The sequence below is a fragment of the Balaenoptera ricei genome, chromosome 5 (genome assembly GCF_028023285.1).
Source record: "Balaenoptera ricei isolate mBalRic1 chromosome 5, mBalRic1.hap2, whole genome shotgun sequence".
In the NCBI taxonomy this organism is placed as follows: domain Eukaryota; kingdom Metazoa; phylum Chordata; class Mammalia; order Artiodactyla; family Balaenopteridae; genus Balaenoptera; species Balaenoptera ricei.
In genome coordinates this window covers 34,835,666-34,859,644 of record NC_082643.1, presented here as the reverse complement: position 1 = coordinate 34,859,644, position 23,979 = coordinate 34,835,666, and the positions used below count along the sequence as shown (strand labels likewise).

Here is a 23,979-nt window from a genome sequence, read left to right as displayed (position 1 = left end):
ATAATAGCAAACGGTTTTTTTTTTTTTTTTTTTTTTTTTTTTTTTTTTTTTTTAAATGTTGCAAGTACGTTTTTTTTTTTAAGGGGATTTCACTATTTCCCCCCCTGGCTTTTTTTTTTTTTTTTTTAATTATTAGCACCTTTAATTATTATTTATTTTATTTTATTTTTTATTGGCTGTGTTGGGTCTTCGTTTCCGCGCGAGGGCTTCCTCTAGTTGCGGCAAGCGGGGACCACTCTTCATTGCGGTGCGCGGGCCTCTCACTATCGTGGCCTCTCTTGTTGCGAAGCACAGGCTCCAGACGCGCAGGCTCAGTAATTGTGGCTCACGGGCCTAGTTGCTCCGCGGCATGTGGGATCCTCCCAGACCAGGGCTCGAACCTGTGTCCCCTGCATTAGCAGGCAGATTCTCAACCACTGCACCACCAGGGAAGCCCTAGCAAACGGTTTTTGTTTCTGAGATGAAGACTCTGTAATTAAACCTGAATATTTCCACGGCCCCCTTCTTCAATATACTGTACATGTAGCTCCACCTTCCCAAGGCACCTCCAGATCTATCCATAGTAGGCACCATCTTCAGATTTCTTCTCACTCCTCGGGTCTCAGCTTACATGGCTCCACTACTAGGAAGTCTTCCCAGAAAGACTTGACTTTTTGCCCACAAGACGCTTATAAATTCCGTGAAAGCAAAGTCTACATTTTGTTCATTGCTATATCCCCAATGACTTACACGGTACGTGTCACACAGTAGGCCTGTGAGAAATCTTTGTTGAGTGAATTAACTAATGAGTAAGTGAATGAACAAGTAAAAGGGAGGACGGTGGATTGTGCCAAAAATTTAAGCCCACTTTTACTGTCATTTCCATGATGTTTAAAAAACCATAATATATCCCTAAAAAATAAATGGGACATGATCATCTTTTAAAAGTTCCTTTTCTGAGCTTCTCATCCAAAAGCACATCAAATAGCATTAAGACCTTTCCCGAGAGGCGAGAGGCTATCAAAGCAGGTTTCTTTTTTGATTACTTTTATGGGAAAATTAGAATCTATCAAGATAATTCTTGTAATGTGTTGATAACATCCTTTGTTCTTTGTTAAGGACAGGGTGATAAAGGGAGGTTATTCTGAGACTTTCTAAGAAAGAAAACATTTTGCCTTGGTAATTTTAGTCAATCTTATTGGCAATAAAGATAAGTATTTAACATGTGTTTCCAGCCTTGAAGCTGCTAACCTTTTTCTAGCTTAATCATCACAATATCAAATAAAAAAAAAAAAAGATTTGAACTGCAAAACTTCATTGCATTTACTTTTCATCCCACTATATCGATATACAGAGAGAGTAATACACGCTACCCAGACCTTCCTGGGAAACCAAGTGCTCTTAAGAGAAATGCAAAAAGAGTGAGGGCAGTGAGGACTTCCACACTGCCGAACCTGCAGAACAAAAGCTGCATTAAGATGAAGGCTCCCAGGACCGTTTTCCGGGGCAAGGTGCAGTCAGGCTGAGCCAGCTTCTGTGGGTTAGCTCCGCACCGTAGCTTTTCTCCACACCATGGAAGAAGAGAAAGGCCACGCAGCCAGACATTGCAACTACCACACAGCCCATAACCCTTAAGGAAACCGGTTTCCAGGCACAAAGCACTCTAAACAACCTCATGGAGTCTGAGGCCTCTGTCAGGGAGAGGCCACATTTCAGGTCCCCATCTTCACATCCCTCCCATTTTATCTGAGTTAAACATTGGCACCTGAGAAGTTCTAAGTGGGGAAAGGAGGAATTAAATGGTGACAAAGCTGGACTGCCTGATGAGGTTAATCAGAATCCTTTACCTTAGTCCCAAAGAGTGGCAAGCATTGATTACTTTGTTCTATGGTCACAAGCACTACCCCCTAATTTGGTCAGCCATGTCAGGGAAGCCAGATGGAGGGATGTTCGATGAATAATTAAGGTAAATGAAAAACCCTGTGACATAGTGAAAAATCAATGAGTTTGAAAACCAGAAATCTAATACTCGTTCTGCTCCTAACCAGTTGTAAGAACTTAGACGGGTTACTTGACCTCTCTGTGTCTCACTTTCTTTATCTTCAAAACACGGGGCTATATTAAATGAACAGTGTCCTCCAGTTCCTAAATTCTAGAGTTCTACAAAGCCCATCACATCCCTACTGAAAAACCAAGTAAATATTCATGGAACACCATGTGCTTGTTACTAAAAGTGCTTTGTGTTCACTGCAACTTGAACCATAACCCTTGCCCTAGATCATCTACCACATTAGCAATTACTAATCAAAACATTATTGGTAATAAGAACAGTGAACAAGTAGTCAACAAGGACAGTGAAACACGTGGAGTTTCAATAGAACACTGTTTTATTACAGTGGAAGTAATAAATTGGTGCAATCTTTGAAAGGCAATTTTGCATACAGACCAGAAATCTTTTTTTTAAAGCCATGACCGGGCTTCCCGGGTGACGCAGTGGTTAAGAATCCGCCTGCTATTGCGGGGGACACAGGTTCGAGTCCTGATCCGGGAAGATCCCACATGCCGGGGAGCAACTAAGCCCGTGTGCTACAACTGAGCCTGTGCTCTAGAGCCCGAGAGCCACAACTACTAAATAAAGCCCCCGAGCCTAGAGCCCATGCTCCGCAACAAGAGAAGCCACCGCAATGAGAAGCCCGCGCAACCCAACGAAGACCCAATGCAGACAAAAGTAAATAAATTAATTAATTAAAAAAAAAAAAGCCATGACCTATGACCCATCTAATTGTAGAAATGTTTATTAGTCATTTAAAAATTGGAAGTAAACAATATGTCCACCATAGGCAAGTTAACTAAACAATTAAGTTGTTTGAACTCATTATAATGGTGACTGAAAATAATATTTAATGACACAGGCAAATGCTTACACTATAATGTGAAGCAAGAAAAGCGGGATACAAAAATTATATACATGGCATGACCATAATTATATATAATGTGTATTTATGTCCTATATTGTCATGTGTATATGTATAATATTTATAAATAACACTAGGAGGACAGATAACATGTGAATAGTAGTTATCTCCAGGTGTATTTTATTTCCTTCTTTGATGTTTCCATAGTCCAGATTCTCCATTTTAGCATGTAATAACTTTGTAATCAAAGGAATTTTTCGTACATATACAGGACTGAAAAATATAAAACAATGAGGGTTTAAGCAATTATGAACTTATTCTGCTGGATACATGCATTAGGAATTCAGAGAGAGAGGCATCACTACAAGCTATGCAGCCGAAGAGATTCCTGGAGGGGGTTCACAAGTAGAATTTAGGTTTATAGAATAGTGCTTAAGAGCACTGATTCTAGAGCTAGATTTCCCAGGTTCAAATCCTAGCCCTGCCACTTACCAATTGTGCGAGTTTAAGCAAGTCACTCAAATTCTCTCAGCCTCAGTTTTCTCATCTATAAGATGGGACTTGTATCAGTTCTTACTTCATAGAGTTCTTGTGAGGATTAAACAAATTCACGTAAGTAAGGGCTTTAGGACAGTGCCTGACACATAGTAAGCATTATATAAGTACTAGCATAATTATTAAAAGGGCATTTTAGACTACATGAGCATAATACATTAGTAGTTCACCCTTTTGCTGAATTCTTACTATGTGTCAGACACACACACAACTCACACTTCGCACTTCTAGGTAGGAAGGACCATCATTATGCCCAATTTATAGATGAGAAATCTGAGGCACAGAGAGGTTAACGGCCCAAGGCAAGTGGCTGAACCAGCACCTGATCCCAAGCTAATCTGACCCCAGTGCCCACGTTCTTAACCATGGCACCGTCCTGTAGGGAGCAGTAAACAAGCTTACCTCGGGCAGACAGATGACTACTTCCAAAGAGCACAGGAACTACCATCGACAGAGGGCGTGCAACTGGAAAATGAAGCCGACAGGGAGTCAAGCTCCACTGCATTGGGCAACTGGGAGAAAGATTTCTGAGCAAAGTGGTTACAGGACAAAAGAGGGATGTAAGGAAATTAGTGCAGCAGATAAACAGGGAATGAAGCACAAGGAGGCTGTTGACAGAGAGAGAGCAGTTATAGACAAAGCAGTGGTGCGCTGGTGAGGGACTGGGCCAGGTGACAGCACAGAGAGACAGTAGAGCTGGCAAATCAAAACAACGCTTTGAAGGGAAAATTAAGAGAACTCAGAAACACTGAATACTGGAAGCAAAAAAAGAGAGAAACATCATATCTCACAACCCATTGAGGGCTGGACAAGAAATGTTTCCTTTTATTTTGATTTCTATAAGTTTTGTGAAATGTTTAGTGCATTTACTTACATATTTGTAAAGCATTAAAAAAAAAAAAAACCGAACCAATAGTAGCACAATAAAAAGCATCTCACAGCACTGTACTCTATACAAGCAACGTTGACTGAAAAGGTGTACTGCAGTAAGTGACAAAAGTGATTAGCAAGAAATCATAGAGCATAACATCTTTTGTGTAAAGGAAGTGGCTATTTAGAAAATCAAGATACAGAGCCCACTAATGGCTAATACTGACAAAGAGCCCAAGTCTGATAACATCTCCCAGCACAAAGACAGGCTGATTTATCCCTTGTTTTAAAGTGGCAGCCAGAGCTTGCCAACAAAAATATGTGATTAATCTAATTAGCTTACTGAACTGAGGAAACAACGTGCCAAAATCATATGTACTCACAGATTAGCCCTTCCAGGACAAAGCAGTGTCACATAAAAGCCTATCCTTCAACTTAAATGTTCACGCTCATTAAAAGGGATGAAGCCAGCAGTACTCAGCTTGTAGGAGCTTAATGAATATTATTGGATGGTGATGACACAGACATGAGCCTCAAAAGAATCAGCTCTCATGGCGGAAAAGAGGAAAGATCACAAAGGACTGCACAAATGTATGTGCCGTGGCAAAAGTCCAATTACCCGCTCAGGCCAGGCAATTGGACCACATTACACCTGCATTAACATTCCCACTCTCAGCTTAATGCTTTAATAGCCTCACTGACAATGCCTGTCTTCACTTGGGGTTATCAGCAAATACAAGCCACGTCTGTTGAGACTGGCAAAGTCATCCATGTATTCAACAAATATTCTTGGGCCCTTACCATCCACAGGTAATAAGTGATTATCTCTCTCTCATCTTTTGCTGCTAAGGCAAGAGAGGATCTAAATACCAGTTTGGTGCATGAAAAACCCTTAAAGGTTAGAGACGAACAGCCTAGAGAAAAGAAAAGTGACAACACTAGCTTCATCTAATAGTCTGCAGATCACAAGGGCAGCTGCCTCATTGGTTCCCATTAGGGGGGTACATATGTATCCAAAAGGCAAACTTTCTTCTTCGGCGGGGTGTTGTTCAACAGTGTCTCTCTCATAGACTCTGACCCAAGTCACTATAAGGAAAAATGTGAGTAATTGTTTATTCAAATTGGCTTGCCTCTTCTACCTTCAGCATCACTGCTTAGAAGGGTCCCTGGTCCAGAGAGCCACAGAAGCTGACACTCCTAGAGCCATGGGTCAGGTGAGCTGACCTGAGCAGCTGGGAAGCCTGCCTGGCATGGGAAAGCAGGACACACCCAGAGGGCACCGGGGGAGTAGAACAGAGTCGGGCGGACAAGCAGATGGTTGATATTTGTTATTTTCTAGACCTCTTATTTTTATCACTAAGATCCTATATAAAACAATGTATCAGTTCACTTCTGAAGTAAAGATAATTTATTATACCCGATTTCACTGCCATAGAGTAATCTGAGTACCCCTGAACTTGAAAAATGAATCACTGTGTATCACCTTATATCAAATCATGAGCATCATTTATATGAAAAATTTTTCGCAGGAAGGGAAAACAAAAATGTTGATTTTACCAAATGTATAATTACTGATAATTAAGTATTTGACAAGCTGAAACTAGACAGAGCTATGGTATAAAAGAGTCAAACTTTAAATTTCTGTAAGAATTTTTTTAAAGGTATTTATAAATACTTTGCTTTGGGAGCATTGTTTTCTCTGAAGAGAGAACCTCCCCAACCCCTTGACTACAGACTAGTCTCAGTCAATTGTCAGCTACTCAGTCGTCAGCATGTAGCCCTGCAGGACCAACGACTGCAGAAATCCTGCTGCAACAAGGTGGTGGTTGGTAGATTAACAGACAATGTCATTTACAGCAGGGAATCACTAAAAATGACATATACACACATTTTAAATACCTTATTTCATCATGAACCGTAAAAAGGCAAATTTATTTGCCAATATTTTCACACAGGCCGAAGCTATTTCTTCAAGTACAGGTCTACTGATTGAAGTTCAAAGCTGTCTTTCTTGCACAAACCATCCTCATAATGTATAATATACGATTTCCAGTTTGTCTACTTGAAGCTGAGAAAAATCTCAGTGTGAATCAATCTAAGTGTAGAATCATTCTATATTTTAAACATCTTCCCAGTCTTTTAGTTATCTCTTCCACATCCAATTTGACAGCAATGTCTTACAGCAATTTGCCTTTATTTAGTCTTTGCAGAGAATTCAACTTCAGAGAAACAAACAGCTTTCCTTTCACACACACACATTTCATCAGATTATATGTTACTTGATGAAAGTATATAATTACTGTAACAATGCACACAACTCAAAAGTGGGAGAAGTCTGGCCCTCCAGAGCACCCCAGAATTAGCCAACCAGACAGAGAGCACTCAGCAGGGTGTGGAAAGAAACCAGTGTGTTCTCCAGAGAGAAGAGAAAGAACTGGCAATCCAGGGGCCCACTTAGACTGGTGAAGAGAACTCCTGTTGTATTATAAAAAGAAGCCAGCTGCGCTTTCAAGAGCTAGCTTCTAGCTTAAAACGGTATCTCCAGGCAACTAATGTTACGTCCTGTTTAGAGGAAATGTCAGTTAAGTCTCCCCTGGGAAGAACTGCTATGTCCTTCTGTGACATCTCTAGTGGGAAAAGTCCTATGGAGTCATTCTTTGTGAGAAAGGAAGTATGTACTGCTGTCTATATAGCCTGAGGTTATCTCCGGACTTTAATTTCCATTATTTACACTGGATGATAATCTGTAATAGACAAGCCGGTAGAAAAACTGCTGGCCTTGAGCAGCCCGTTTACAAGAAAACTGACACACAGATTAGCAAACAGTCTCCCACACTGCCCCCCACCGCCACAAAAGACACAACTCCATACCTGTGCAAGACCATTAAAGCTGGCAGCCAGAATGCTGAATCCAGCCCACAGACTGATTTTTTTTATTACTACTGTTTTCATTTGGACGCCTTTAGGTGCGGTATTCATGCTCCAGTTTACCACAGACTCCAGCACTCCCTGTGGTCTCACACCTGCCTCACCCCAGTGGAACAACAGAGTCCCACCAAACTCGACCCTACAGAAACTTTGGTTAGTCTCTGGCAACACTAGGCATGCTCGCAGAGAGAAGGCATTCGCCTTGGCAGAAGCACCCAGCCACACCAATAAACAGACACCAGGGGGTTCTCTTCCCACGGAGAAACAGAAATGATTGGCAGCTTAAGCAACTGTTCAAAAACCGTAGCCTTTGTAAGAACCATGTGGGAACCTTGCTGAACTGCAGATTCCTGGAGCCCTAACCCTTCAGATTCTGATTCAGTAGGTCTAGGAGTGGAGATCCAGGAATCTGCATTTCAACAAGCACCCAAGGTGATACTGATGTGAGAGGTGTAATAATAAAAATATTAGCAACAATCGTAAGTGTTTACCAGGCCCTGCTCCAAGCACTTTACATATAATGGCTTAATCCTTGGAACAACCCTATGAGGTAAATAGTATTCTTATCCCCATTTTACGAATGAGAAAACTGAAGAAGAGAGAGATTAAGAAACATGCCTCTGCTTACTCAGCTAGTAAGGGGAAGAGCCAGGATGAGAGGGTCTCTGAGGAACAAGTCAAAAGTCCATGCTGGCTAGGCCAACAGTTCTGAGACTTGACACCAAAGGTACAAACCATAAAAGGAAAAATTGACAAACGGAACCTCATCAAAATTAAGAAAACTTTTGCTCTATAAAAGACTACATGAGGAAGATTAAAAGGCAAACTAAAGACTGGCAAAAAATATCCACAAACCACATATCTGACAAAGGACCAGTATCTAGAATATTAAAGAACTCTCAAAAACTCAACAGTAAAAAAAACCAAATAATTCAATTAGAAAATGGGCAAAAGACATGAGCAGACATTTCACCAAAGAGAATATACGAAAGGCAAATAAGCACATGAAAAGATGTTCAACATCATTAGTTATTAGGGAAATACAAATTAAAACCACAATGATGCATCACTACACACCTATCAGAATAAGCTAAAATAAAACAGTAACAACGCTAAATGTTGATGAGGACGCAGAGAAACTGGATCATCCATACACTACCGGTGAGAATGTAAAATGGTACGGCCACTCTGGAAAACAGTTTGGCAGTTTCTCTGAAAACTACACATGCAATTACCATACAATCCAGCAACCGACCTACTGGGAATTTGTCTCAGAGAAATGAAACTCCCGTTCACACAAAAACTTGTACACAAATGCTCACAGCAGCTTTATCTGTAACAGCCAAAAACTGAAATCAACCCAGATTTCCTTCAATACGCAAATGGTTAAACAAGTTGTGGCCCATCCATACCATGAAGTATCACTCGGCAATAAAAAGGAACGAACTATCGATACCAACAACTTGGATAAATGACCAGGGAATTATACTGAGTGAAAAAAGCCAGTTCCAAATGGTTATATATTGCATGATTTCTTCTACATAACATTTTTGAAATGATAAAATTTTATTTATTTATTAATTTATTTTATTGAAATATAGTTGATTTACAATGTTGTGCTAATTGCTGTACAGCAAAGTGATTCAGTTATACATATATAGACATTATTTTTCATACTTTTCCATTATGGTTTAATCACAGGATGTTGGTCATAGTTTCCTGTGCTATATAGTAGGACCCTGTTGTTTATCCATTCTATATATAATAGTTTGCATGTGCTAATCCCAAACTCCCAATCCATCCCTCCCCCATCCCTCCCACCCCTTGGCAACCACAAGTCTTTTCTCTATGTCTGTGAGTCTGTTTCTGTTTCGTACATAGGTTCATTTGTGTCATATTTTAGATTCCACATATAAGTAATATCATATGGTATCTGTCTTTCTCTTTTTGACTTACTTCACCTAGTATGATAGTCTCTAGTCCATCCATGTTGCTGCAAGTGACATTATTTCGTTCTTTTTTATGACTGAGTAATATTCCATTGTATATATATATATACCACGTCTTCTTTATCCATTCCTCTGTCAATGGATAGTTAGGTTGATTCCATGTCCTGGCTATTGTAAATAGTGTTGCCATGAACACTGGGGTGCATGTATCTTTTCGGGTTAGAGTTTCCTCCAGATATATGCCTAGGAGTGGGATTGCTGGTTCATATGATAGCTCTATTTTTAGTTTTTTGAGGAACCTCCATACTGTTCTCCATAATGGCTGCACCAATTTACATTCCCACCAACAGTGTACAAGCGTTCCCTTTTCTCCACACTCTCTCCAACATTTATTATTTGTAGACTTTTTGATGATGGTCATTCTGACCGGTGTGAGGTGATACCTCATTGTAGTTTTGATTTGCGTTTCTCTAATAATTAGTGATGTTGAGCATCTTTTCATGTGCCTGTTGGCCATCTGCATGTCTTCTTTGGAGAAATGTCTATTTAGGCCTCCTGCCCATTTTTTGATAGGATTGTTTGTTTTCTTTTTGTTATTGAGTTGTATGAGTTGTTTGTATATTTTGGAAATTAAGCCCTTCTTGGTCACACTGAAATGACAAAATTTTATGAATGGAAGACAAATTAGTTGCCAGGGGTTAGGTATGGGAAGATGGGGGCTGGGAGCACAGGAGGGAAGTGGCATAATTATAAAAGGGCAATAGGAGGGACCCTTGTGGTGTTGGAACTGCTCAGTGTCTTGACTGTGGTGGTGGACCCACAAACCCACTCCAGTGGTAAACGTGAATAGAACTTAAGATAGTAATACAGGTACACACGAATGAGTACAAGTAAAACCGGGGATCTGAGGATTGTATCAATGTCAACATCCTGGTTATGATATTATACTTCTGCAAAAATGCTTCCTTTGGGGGAAAATGGGTAAGGCGTACAAGGAACATCTCTATTATTTCTTACAACAGCGTAAGAATTTACAATGATCTCAATAAAATTTCAATTAAAAAGAAAAGGTCCATGCTCCCAAGTGTGTAGGTGAAATCAGGCACTGTATTCCTTCACTAGGAATATAAAATGGCACTACCTTTCTGGGGAACATCTGGCAATGCTATCAAAAGTGAAAAACATATATATCCTTTGATTCAACAATTCCATTTTTAGGCTATTAATTGTAATGAATAATTTATGATGTGTCAAACATTTAGTTACAAGAGTACTTAATTTCAGCAGTGCTTTTTTAATAGTTAAAGACTAGAAACAACTGAATGTGGTACGTCCACAACAGGAGATTCTATCAAGTCAGCAAAATAATCTTTGGGAGTAAAACAGCTGACCTGGAAAGATAGGCAAGATAGATGCAGATGGTCTATGGATATTTACTCAATTCCTGCTATGTGCCAGGCACTGTTGTTGACTGGGAACTCTGACACAACCAACAAGGCATGGTCCCTGAGCTCAACTATACAGTCTGATGGACTGTCCTCTACTGGTAAGTAAACAGTTGACAAAATGCTATACATATATCTCTGTAGGTGATTACAAATACACACGCACATACATATCCACATACTTTTTATCTATATATAATATAAATTCTGGAAGGATATAGCCAAAATGTCAATAGTGGTGATTTCCGGCAAGTGGGATTGTGTGTATGTGTTTTATTTAATTTTATTTGTTTTGCACATCTATGTATTCTAAATTTCTACAATTAATAAGTTTCACTGGTATTAATTTTATTACTGGGAGGAAAAAGGCTGGTCCCCAGAGAGTGCCTTTTTTTTTCTCTTTTTAGTTTCTTTTGATTTCTAATAAGGCACAATCAGAGTGAAATTTTTCTAAATCCTGATTCAAAGAACTCAAAGACCTCTTCAATTATCAATGTGAATAAAGGCAAGTTAACCAAACTGGATTACCTCAGGATAAGAATTGGACCTGTTTGTAAAAATTGCATTTCCTTACAAATTCAGTTTTGTAAGCAATTTCTAGCCCTTGGATTGAGCTGGGGTTTCTATTTCAGGAAGTTTGTACTGTTTGCTTTTGCTAATTTCTTAAAACAATGCAGATTCTTTACAGAAAAATGTTTTAAATACAGATGTGCAACAAAATGTAATATCACTCAACCAGAAAAAAACAACTATTTTAAGCTCCAGATATACTACTTTAAACTAATATCTATGTGTGCATATTTGCTAGTTCATGTGGTTACACTAAGATGGTCTCACACAGCACATACTGCTGTTTAAACTGGGTAGGGTTTTTTTTGCTTAGCAACATATGACATTTTAATGATATATTTTAACATTAAATATGTTTATTTAACCGATCTGCTAATGGTTGGATATTTAGTTTGCTTCCAGGTTTCAGAGTTACAAACAGTTGACAATGAACATTCTTTTAACTGAACATTTGAGCATTTCCTTGATTTTGTCCTCCAGCTGAAATCCCAGAAGAGGACATTCTGGCTCAAAGGGTATGAGCCAGAGGGTATGCACACCCGAAAGCTATTGATGTAAGTGGGCTCCCAAAAAGCTGTACCAACCTACACTCCCAACAATCAGTACAGGAAGGAAAGTGATCCAGTTGCTATCAATACATGCTCACTAGTGCTGCTGACCAACATGAGAATTAACTTGTTCTTGGATTCTCTAGAATTTCACTTTTGGGGAAAAATAAAATCATTTTAATAGCAGATCAAAACAGAGGGATTACCTGGCTGTCAGTTAAATTAGAAATTTTACTTTGTCAACTTCACTTTAATTGCAGAATTTTGTCAGACCCACTAAGGCAAACCAAAGATCATCTCCGTAGGACTCTGTATTCAATTCAATGATCTTTATTTAGATAATCATTGTGAATTCTTATCTGACATCCCCAAATCTTTACCCTACAGAGATCAGCCTCCCCACCAAGAACTCCCAGGCTAAGACAGAGGTGGCCATTTCATAGTAACTACCTCATGGGGCAACGTGGGAATAAATGAGATCATTCAGCATTCATGCACCTGCCTAAGGCACAATGTTATTACTGCCCATCACATATTAAATGGTTCAAAAATGTTTACTATTAGTGTTCTATTAAGTAACTCACCTTCAGCATGACATAATGAGGACTTAAATTCCAGCTATTTCGATCCTCTTTTATTTTTACAGATGAAGAAACTGGGGTTCGCAAAGCTAGTTCTAGAACTCAGGCCTCCTTGATGCCAGTCTGATACTCTTTCTCTAAAACTATTTTGTCTGCTGGTAGGTTTTCTCTAGTGAAGGCTACAGATACCTTGATTCACACAATTACACTTAATCAGAGCAATCTGCAATTTGGGATTTAAGTCTACATGTTCAAAATATACTTGGCTTATAGATATCTGCCTGGTTAAATAATAATTCTCTAAAGCAGGTATTTTAAGTTGCAGGCTAAAAGCAAATGGGTTTATACCCACCTCAGAAGATGATGAACGATTGATTATAAATCTCTATGCTGATCGTGGGTTTCTGATTACATTAGACAGAGGGCATGAAGACTAATTAAAAATGCTCATACATTCATCACCGCTGATTGCGCATAATCCCACCGCTGAAAGTACAAGTGCAGCACCTTCTCTAAAATGACAGAGGAAACAGATGAATTTCCACTCAGAACTCCCAGAGGCTATCTGTCTTGATTTCAGGGTAAATGGGTTTTCCCTAAAAACCTAAATCACAAACAGAATGACAGTCCAAAAACCCTGGACCAAATTTTACTGTTCTATCTGAGCAGGGGCTGGCCAGGTCTGGTCACATGGCACATGATCAATAAATAATTACAGATCGATTGGTAAATAGGTCTATGGGCATACTTTAGGGATTTTCAAAACTAATTTTTCTAGACGCCTACATAATTGGAAGTCATGGTGTGTGTTCCAGTGAGCTAAAGGAACTACATCCTAGATGCCACCAAAAACAGTCCTTATATGCACTCCAGACTCTGGTTCCCTCTTATATGCACTCCAGCCCTACAGTGAGGGGCTTGTACTGATTTCTCCCCACCGGTTCGGGGCCACAATTATTATCTGACCGTCAGCAGTGTCGCATCCACCCAGGAAAACGTCACCAGGTAAAACACAGACAGGTGCTTTCTAATAACAAGGCAAGATGGGTGGTTCTGGCCTCTGTCTTCTAAGGAAGCCTCCACCCACCACACATCACAGTCTTCAACACACGCTGCTGAACTGAAAAGGGAAGGATGGGAGGAGGCTGATGGTCAGCCTACGCTCTCCTACTCCTCACCCCCAACACACACACACTCCACCCCTATCCAGGAAAGCCACCACCACCAGCCTCCTCTCTGACCTGATTCAGGAGTTAGAATCCTTACCTAGCTTCAGGATGTGACGATAGGAGAATCTACCCATTATGCTGCCTGAACGCGCCCGAGTGTTTATTGTTGGTTTGCTTGTTTTATTTTGTTTTGTTTTTGGCCGTGCTGCATGGCACAGTGTGTGGGATCTTAGTTCCCCGACCAGGGATGGAACCCACGCCCCCCACTGGAAGCGTGGAGTCTTAACCCCTGGACCGCCAGGGAAATCCCTGAGCCCGAGTGTTTAAGGAGCATTTACCCATCTTCCTCCAGGAGACCCCTGTGGCCCCTCTGTGTGCCTGCAAGGGGGGTAGCCAGGGGAGTAGGGAAAGGAACAGTACCTGGCCCATGCAACCTGCACAACAGAGGGCATGTTTGGAGAACTGGCTTAAAACTCAAAATCCTGTTGAATGAAGATATCTGTCATACTAGCTTTTGATCCGCTTGATGTATAAAGAATCAGAAAAATGAAAATGGGTTTTAAATTACATAATCTGCATTAATAGCAAGGAAGAGAGTCTTGAAATTAATGGAAATTCAACACAGCAACCATAAACCTAAGGTGGAAAAGGGAATCAATAATGAGACTCTGAGCTTGCAAAGTCATCCTAGTTTAAGCAATAAAAGGACAAAAAGACACAGACCAAACAATACCAAAATTATTATGCAGCTGCTCAACCTCTGCTTTCTGAAAAACAATCAAATATCAGCAGGGAATTACGCAATGCTACACATCCACAATACTCTATGTTCTTTCCATGTGAATTACCAGCAAGTGAAATTTACATTTTCTATTTTGTAACTTTCTTTTTTTTTTTTTCACACTGTAACTTTCTTATACATTCCTAAATATATTCCTATGCTGTTTTATTTTATTTTATTTTTTTAATTCTTGCCTTTTTTACTTCATTCCCTTTTTTATACATCTCTCACTGGGCCCTGGAGATCCAGATTCTGGCCCAAGCTCTGTCCCTGTAGATATCAATGTAATTTATATAAGTATCAGTGGGCCTCTGTTTATCCATTAATGTATTCAACAAATTCTACTCTGCACCAGGTTCAGTGCTAAGTACGAGGCATACAACACAGAACAAAGTCAAACATGGGCCCTGTTCTTAAGGAGCTCAGAGTCTTTAAAGACAACACTTAGATATGAAATCAACAATCCATTTAAGTTCTCATGGTTTTGTCCTTACTCTTCTCCCTCTTTCTTCTGATTCTCAAGGCACTAACTTCAACTTTTTCATTCCATTATTAATCACCTTTAGTGCCTCCACAACAATCAGTGCCACACAAAAATTTTATGCTCTAACACGGGGATTTAGCCAGATTGGTTCACAAGGCAAGAAGGAGGAAAATGGAGAAGAAGGATTCTATAAAAATCAAGGCCTCAAAAAAATGTAGAGCAGCTAGCTTTGTTTTAGATGAACACAGAATGTGAGTAAAGGTAACAGCGGGAAAACAAGCAGCAAGAGAAGCAGAGAAAGCAAAACTGGCTCCTCCTCCTCAGAAAGTGGAACCTGACCCCCTGAAAGTCTGGTCACTGGGTTATTCAATCCTGATTGCTTAATGAAAGTGTACGAATCAGCAGATATTATGCCTGAGCGTTCCAAATGTCCCTAATTATGACCAAGTAGATGAAGGCCTTAAAAAAATCACACTGCACCTCATTGGAAGGGTTTCTGGCACATCAGCAATTACAACACCTCAGTTCCCAACTACATTAGAAACATGATAATTATCTTCATACGAAATTTGCTTTATAACACTTGAAATGCTTCAAATCCTAGGATGACAACAGAATATAAACAAAAAGACCGCAGATTAATAAGGCTTCTGTCCATGACTGTTGCTGCAGCTCAAAGTTAAGAGCTCCCCCCTTTGGGAAAAATGAGCATTAACAGTCCCCAGAAGAAAACGCATGATTATCATGATTATCATTATAATATATTAGCAGCACCTAAATTTTCTTGAGTCATTACTATGTGCCACGCCTGTACTAAGTGCTTTGTTACATGCCCCGAGCTCAGAGACACTGAGTAACTTGCCAAAGGTCACCCAGCCAGGACGTGTCAGACTAGGGAACTGAACCCAGATCTGCCTGGCTCCGAATTCATCACTATGCAGCCACCAAAGAGGTAACGTCAAAGAGAGGGAGGGGGCAGGAAAGAGAAGGAGCTGGCAAAGCACAGTTTACAAGATTAAAAATCATTAGAGCCATAGAAGTTGAATGCTGAACCACCAGAGAAGCCCAAACAGAATTCCAAAGAATTCCCCAAACAGGTATCAGAAAACCCACCTTCTTGCCCAAGGCTGGTAAAATTTGAACAAAGAGAAATGGTGAGGCTGTGGCATGAGGAAAAAGTGATTCATCAAGAGGGTCCCTCCCTGGAACTTCTTTGGTGGTCCAGCGGATAAGACTCCGCGCTCCCGATGCAGGGGGCCCGGGTTCGATCCCTGGTCGGAGAACTAGATCCACATGCCGCAGCTAAGAAGCCCGCAGGCCACAGCTAAGAGTCCGCATAATGCAACTAAGACCCGGCACAGCCAAAAATAAATAAATATTAAAATAAAAAAATTAGCACTGCATTTATTTAAAAAAAAAAAGAGGGTCCCTCCCTGAGGACAGGCAGTAGAGCCAAGTTGTCCAGTGAACATGGACCATATGCCTACTGTGTGCCAGTCGCCAAGCTACTGCCCTGGTTATGGTCTCTAGGCTCCATGTGCTGGAGAGAAATGACAAATCCCTAAATGAGGACGAGAACCGGTACACAGACCCTGTGACGGGGAAACGAGCAGGACTGATGGGATCTTCTCCTGGAACATCTGCCTCCAGGGTCGCTGACTCAGATGAAGACTGCTCAGTGTGAGAGCCCTTCCAACGCAGCCCCCAGCTCAGCTGTATTATAGCGAGAATAGTACCACCGTCAAAAGACTGAGTTTGAACTATTTCCTTTCAGTAACAGAAAACTCACAATCTTTCTTAGAAGCTCTTTTCCTTGAGAGGGGAAAATAAGAAACTATCCTGGTTATCACGCACTAGGAAAAAACTCACGGCCCCAGCCCCTCCGAGAAAGTACAAAACATGTCATGGCCTAGTGGAGTCAAATACATCTAGCTTCAAATCCCAGCGCTGCCGCCAACTAAGTCGATAACTTTAAGCATAGTACTTAACCTCTTTTGGCCCCAATTCCCTCAGTTTCAAAACAGGGATAATAACCTCCATCTTACTGGTATCTTGTGGGCATTATGTGAGGGTGGACGTTTCACCCCAATGGGGTGCTTGCCCTGCCCACAGCCCCTTCTAAAGGAAATTGGTAATATTCCCAACCAATGTTTGAGGGCAGCACTTGGCAATGATTTTCTGTACACGCGCGTGCGTGCGCGCACACACACACACACACACACACATACCATCAACCCGCTAATCATATGGAACAGAATCTGAGAATCTGACAGAATCTGAGAATCTGACAGGGGTGGGAACCTGATCTAAAAGCAACTAATCCCTAGGCTGTCCATCAACCATGGTTTAATCTCAGAGGTGATGGCTAGTTAGTTCAGCCACTCAAAATCTACTGGTGAGTTGAATTAGGAAGTAAAGCTAGTGGTCAGCACAGAGTGAAGCAGATAGGCCCCAAAACAGAACAGCAACTTGGAGAGTAGCAGGGTTAACAGTGAGAGGTCGATGCCCAGAATGACACTCCACAGCCCCTCAGCTGAGGCTCCCAGAACCAGTGGGGATCCAAACACCTTCTAATTCCAGCCTCCAGGTTTCCAATTCCCTGCCCTTCCTGAAGCCGGGCTGTTCCCTTTTCCTAGGATCTCACAATAAACTTCCTATGACCTGAGGTCCCTTGGAAGCAGAGGTAACAGGTAAGGAGTCTCCATCCATCTGTGAGAGAGGCAGAGGGGCAGAGAATCATTCACCAGACTTCTTTGTAGGACCTCACTGAACAGACTGGGAGACAGGACATGATCCATCTGGCAAAGAAAGGCTCAGGATGCCTTTCAGAGATCCAGGCTAGCCAAGAAAACAACCCAGGGGAGGGGACCCCCGTTATGCTAGGTATTTGATATCTTCAAGAAGTTCCACGAAGGGAAACACCAAGTCACGTTCCAAAGCCCTCGTACCTTTGCCACCATTGAGAGCCTCCTCTGAGGGGGGAAAATAATACTCTAACCCTTCTTGAGATTGAAATGAAGACCAATGTTGCTGGTTTTCTCTTTGGGGTAAATTTTCATTAAGGAATGAAAAAAAACCAAAGCAGTCTACCCAAGCCCCCTTAAAATAAAAAACAAAACAAAAAAACCTTAAAGCAAAGCCTCCCTCCTCGCCCCACACAAATACATAATTTAGAAAATGACAGTCAAAATAACCAGCTGCATCAATCACGCAGGAGCTGTTACACGAAGCCTTTCCCGACACCCACCTCCTCCAGCCTGGCCTCCAATCCCATGCCAGCCCTTCTGGAGCAGCTTTGGGGTCCCATTCCATTTATCATTTATTTTATTATCTGGCTTGCAAGCCAATTTGTTCCACTTCATGTTTCTGGTTTAAGTATGTGAGTTGTATATTTCAACAGAATGCACAAGGGCTTCGGGGGACACCCTTGATGTACATTTCACAGCTACCTGCTTCAGTGCCTCTCTCCAATCTGCATGTAACATAGCAAATTTGTTTGCTATATATTTAAAAGAGGCAGCAGACAAGCACTTCTGCACAAATCAAACCTGGGGAGGGAGACAGGGGTATACTAACAGGCCAAGGTGTAATTTACCTAGATTTACTTTTCCTCAGACCACTACTCAGCTGAGCTTGAAAATTGTTGTTCCTGTTAGCTTTTCTTTCAGCCACCAAAAGAAAAAGGCTCAAAGCAGCTGCTGTTTTGACAAAGTATTCACTTCTCACGGGTGGGAGTGAACAGAAAAATTCAGCTCTGAAGCCACTGGCCTGAGTCCATCTTATATGTTATAAGAAATCCCTGAGATAACACTTAGGCTTCTGTTTCAAGCTACACGGTTTTTATTCTATTCTCTCAGTGCACAAGATTCAATGCCTTCCTGGCACTGAGTGGCAATAGCTCAAGGTGATGAGCAGTGAATCACAACAAACTTCACCGAGTGTCTTCTTGCAGCCTATAAATAAAATCAGAATCTGTGAAGCTAGCAAACCTTCTGAGGTCTGAACATCCCAAGGTTATTCATTTCTAAACCTCTCTGGGAAGGATTAAAAACACAATCAAAAGAAACGTGGTTTATGATGAACAAAATTTCTTAATGTGTGAAAATTCCCATTTTAATTGTCAGGGACATTATACTAAAGTATTGCAGACCTTTAACTTCTCACTCCCTGTGTTACCCCCAAAAAGCTCATTTTCCAACAGGGTTTGGAAAGTAATAGAGGTGAGCAGCAAAACACCAGCTGCAAGGAAAAGCTAGGGTTCTGAATTATTTTTATATGATGAAGTTGATAAAATGGGCTGAATAGATCTAATTCCTCATTATGCCACAAAGAAATTTCAAAACATTTATGCAACAAATGGCACATAACTTTTTAGGAATTTGGGTAACTTTAAGTGGGGATTTTCAATTTGTTGGGAGTATCTGCCTAGGTAGGCCCTCTTCTCTGCCCCCAACACCTACAGTTCAAGGGTGGGAACTGCAGCCATTCTGGTGTTACATGAGCCAGCTGCCCTGTCTCCCACCTTTGCTGATTATAGGCTGAGTCCATCAAATTTTCTCCCCTAGAAATTTAAATCAGGATTGGAAAATGCTAAATGAGTTTCTCCAGTTGCTTCAATCACTGGGACACAAACTCAGGAGGTAAAAAGCAGCCCAGTTTGGCTACGTGGAATGAAAACTAGTTCAGTGATAGAAGGAAAGAAAATGAGTGCCGAGCTGGCATTCCAGTTCCTGGTCTGAGGGCAGGCTGAGCCTAAGTCCCTTAAGATACCAGAATCCTATTGATAAATTTCCCTTTTTATTTAATCTAGTAGAGGTTTCTCTTAATTTCAACCTAGTTCAATCAGGGCTAGGGCTAGAGCAGCATAAGCATGGGATGAAGGTTAAGTAATACTAGCATGATCCTTCAGCAAGTGAAAACAAAATAAGATAATCATCAAAATTCCGAATCAGAAAACCGACTTTGATCAAAAAAGATGGTGCTGACGTGCCATTTGAGAATTTGATTCCTACTTCTGTCATGTATTTATTATAGCATCTCAGTTCAAAATCAAAGAGCCTCAAGTTTCTATGTGTCAAATGGGTAACACTTCCCTTCCAAGGTCACTTCTTGCTGTCCTCCCTGCCCCCGACCGTACTGACACACAGCAGCAGCCAGGATCTCTTGCATCTTCCCTTAGGGTTAATTTGCTCACGTTAAGCTTCCTCTCAAAAGCCTGCAGTGGCTTCCAACTGCTTGACATGTCAAATTAAAATACCCGATAAAGTGTTGCATCTATTAGTTCTGCATTACCTAACCACTGTCATAACCCATTATGCCTAAACTCACAGCCAGTCCTAGAGTCGGCTCTTGTGTTTGTCATCCCATGGTCACAAGACACCCACTCCAAGTTGAGAGCATGGCACTTGCTGGTGCTTCCTCTTGGAAATGAGTAAAGAGAAGGGATCTCAGAGCCTGGACATCTGGATACCATTCATGATTCTTCTATTAACCATCGTCTTTTAATTTCTATAGGCCGAATTCCTTCTCTATAAAATAAAGATGTTGGGACTTGACCACTGGCTTTTAGCTTTTTTTCTGCCTCAACACATCTAAGAGATGTGACAAGAAGACAGGAAAAGTTACATAATAACATATGAAAACAGGATAAACTATGTCCTATTAACTGCATAGAATACCCAGGAGACTACTATTGGCTTGGCTGGCATCCTGGCAGAGGTAGAACCTGAGCTAAGCCACGAAGCAGAAGAAGGGCAGGGATCAAAGGAAGGACACACGCTTATGTCACTTAATTTTTCACCTCCTTCTGTGCCCGTTAGCGACAAATGGTATTAACAAACCTTTAGGAAAAAACACATATTAAGAGATTGTACTGGGAAGGAGGAAGAAAGGAACTACTCTAAAAATCTATCAAACACTTATTGAGAAAGGTGTCTGTAAGGCAAAGGATGGTGCTAAAGGCGGAACCCAAAGGTAAGTGGACGTGGTCCACTGCGTCTAACATCTAAGGTCCAGGACCACAGCCGCTTTGCTCCTACTGCACTCCCAAACCCTAAGAGCACCTAGCTGAACACTCAATAAATTTCTGTTGAAAGAATACATAAATATAGCTCCTACTTTTTTTTTTTTTAATTTATTTATTTATGGCTGTGTTGGGTCTTTGTTTCTGTGCAAGGGCTTTCTCTAGTTGTGGTAAGCGGGGGCCACTCTTCATCGCGGTGCACGGGTCTCTCACTATCGCGGCCTCTCTTGTTGTGGAGCACAGGCTCCAGACGCGCAGGCTCAGTAATTGTGGCTCACGGGCCCAGCTGCTCCGCGGCATGTGGGATCTTCCCAGACCAGGGCTCGAACCCGTATCCCCTGCATTGGCAGGCAGATTCTCAACCACTGCACCACCAGGGAAGCCCCATAGCTCCTACTTTTAAGGACTTCAGATTTTTTTAATGGAGAATAAAAGGGAGAGAATATGTTGTCCTTTCCTTTCAGGATCCCTAATAACTATGGCATCAATTTCACTTAAAGGGAGCCCTCCTAGGGATAATAGAAAGAAGAATGCAAACCTCACACAACAACCATTTTATACAATAAATGATCAAATCCCACCACGTTAGCAAGTAAACAAATCTGTCACTAGCCTCATTCTCTATGCTGATGCATTAGCCAAGAATGAGCCTTTTAACAGAAAAGAGTAAATCCCTCCACAGTGGTAAGCCCAAATCTCTCTGATACACAGGCGGCCCTCCGCATCATCAGTTCACAGTTGGTCGAATCTGTGGATGCCGGACCCCTGGTTTGGAAGGTGGACTGTACTATGGCCATTTTATAAAAGGGACTGAAGCATCTGTGGGTTTTGGTATCCGCATGAGTCCTGGAACCAGCCCCCGTGGATACGAAGGGACAACTGTATATATTAATTTGTTTCAAAATGCCACTTCCTCTTAAGTTGATTTTCCCCTCCAAATGCCTCAACCACGGGCAATTATGTCACATGCACCAGATCCATGCATCCAAATGACAAACAGTTCCCTTAAACCAAATGTATTACCATAGCAACAAAGGGATTACCCTTGCCGTTCTCTACCTGCCATGGCCCGATCAATTATTTAACATGCCTACACTACAGTGACACTATATAAATGATCATGCTCATTAGCAGCAAGAGTCAGCTCTGGGACCATAAATACCAGACACGCACACAAACCAAACACACATACACACACCTGGATGATGGTGTCAGAGATCACAGTGCAAAGGGAAGGAGGGAGAACTAAATGTTCTTAAATTTCAGCTTCCAGTTTAGAATGATATGAGCACACAAATCTCCCAGTTCTTATTTTTTTAAAAAAGGGAAACACATAAAACGACTTTATACCTATAACACACGTTATCAAAAGTTGCTGAAAGCAGGATGATTAGATCAGAAGATCAGAGAGGCAAAGGATAAAATTCATCTTAAACTTGTTTTATGGTTCTGGTTTTGGTTTTTGTTCTGTCCCAGTTTCTGGCTTATTTCTCATTAGGAGAACAGGCAGGAGACTGGAAAATTGGACACTGAAGGGAGTGTACCTCAGCTGGCAGCCAGCTGTGACCGTCCTCTCACTCAACCTGGTGAAATCTCCACCGACTTCCCCTGGGAGATTCCTGAACAGAAAACTGAGGACATCCATCTGGTTCTGTGGGAAAGGAGAGAGTCATCAAGAATAATAGGAGATTGAGTTCATGCAGGACCCCTACAATTCACACTGGGACACAGGGCGAAACCTTAAGGTCAATACAACCACACCCAACAATTCTATCTTAAACCATCTGGTGCGTTTAATCCAGATAGGAGCTGGGTTAGGGTGGCCCCTGTGCCCTGCGTCCACAATGACCTAGTAACAGGATCGCCATGGAGAGCTGGAATCAGCTTTGCGGCTGGAAAAGAGGAAAATGGCTCTTTGACTCACTTTGTTGTGCTCTTTCCTGTCACTCCCTCGGAAAGAGGAGGAAGGAGAGAAAAAGGGGGGAGCCCTCTAAAAGATTCTAACTTATTTATATTAGACCATAGTCTGATAATGAAAGCTTCACACAGACAAGAGTTTATATTTGGCTAAAAATAACTGACATGTTCCAGGAAGGGAATCTCTAATACCTGACATATCTAAAAGCCTGTATCAAAGTTTGAAGAACCCATTCGTATACAGAATTTCTGTACTACTCTTCTAGATATAGTCCTCTGTCTGCTTTGCCAAAATCTAGCTTGCCACACGCTGCAGCTATCAAACTTTGATTACAGACTGCAAAGATGACTTAATAATTTGTGAAAACTGTAGTTTTCCAGTACAGTGGTCTTTCCACCACAGATATTAATTTTTATTGTTGTAAACACAAGAAAACCTCTTAAAAGATTATGATGCACAATTATTTCTCTGTCCATTTGGGGAAAAAACCAAAACTTTGAGAACATGGAAAAAAACCAAATATTCACCCCAAATAACTGTTTTTCCCTTAAAAATCTATCTTCCCCAAGAAAAGCATCACAAATACCTAAAATGATGTCTAGGGTGGCCTATTCACCACAAACTGCTCCTGTAAGTAGATAAATTATCAAGTAAAGAAGCAAAGAATTTAGAAACACTTCACACAGTGGTACAATTTTATTTATATACCCACATAAAATAAGAACATGTGCCTCAGGGATCACTTACACAACTAAATGCTTTGCTGATTACCATACAAAATAGCTTAAGACAGATGACCTCTCACATCCGACAGTACACAGGACATGAATTATGACTGCTGTTCTGTTTCCGTAATTGAGTGAATGCCTTTAGACAACTGGTCAAATATCTGCGCCTCATTTTCAATAACATGACATGAATACAAATACATGTTTACAACATATTATGGGACCCATGGAGAACAGTACATTCTAAGAAAGTCCTTTTAAAGTTTTTAGTCTTTCTACTTCTCTACTCTAATAATTTTGGTTGACAATATAATAGAAGCGATCTGTAAATGACATTTAGAAGCAAAGTGAATTCTCTTCTGCCAGCTAATGAGGACGTCATAGCTGTTGGTCATGGGTATTCACTCTGCCTTCTGGCCAAGAGCAGACACTCTCACTTGTCCCAGAACTAAAAATCAGAAGATACTATGTAAAGTTAAACAATAACATTGCACTTGTACATATTTGCCTTGAGTTTTGTTTATAAATTATTTCTGC

General features: G+C 41.0%; 1 protein-coding gene across 3 annotated transcripts in view; it reads right to left on the bottom strand.

Moving 5' to 3' along the window:
- Nucleotides 1-23,979, bottom strand: part of FHIP1A (FHF complex subunit HOOK interacting protein 1A) — a 272,991-nt gene that overhangs the window by 138,187 nt on the left and 110,825 nt on the right. Inside the window, exon 3 of one of the 3 annotated variants that reach the window (XM_059922608.1) lies at nt 22,341-22,447. The exons of the other annotated variants lie outside the window; for them this stretch is intronic. The gene's annotated coding sequence lies outside the window, so the exon portion shown is untranslated. The remainder of the gene's footprint in view (nt 1-22,340; nt 22,448-23,979) is intronic. 3 annotated transcript variants of the gene reach the window in all.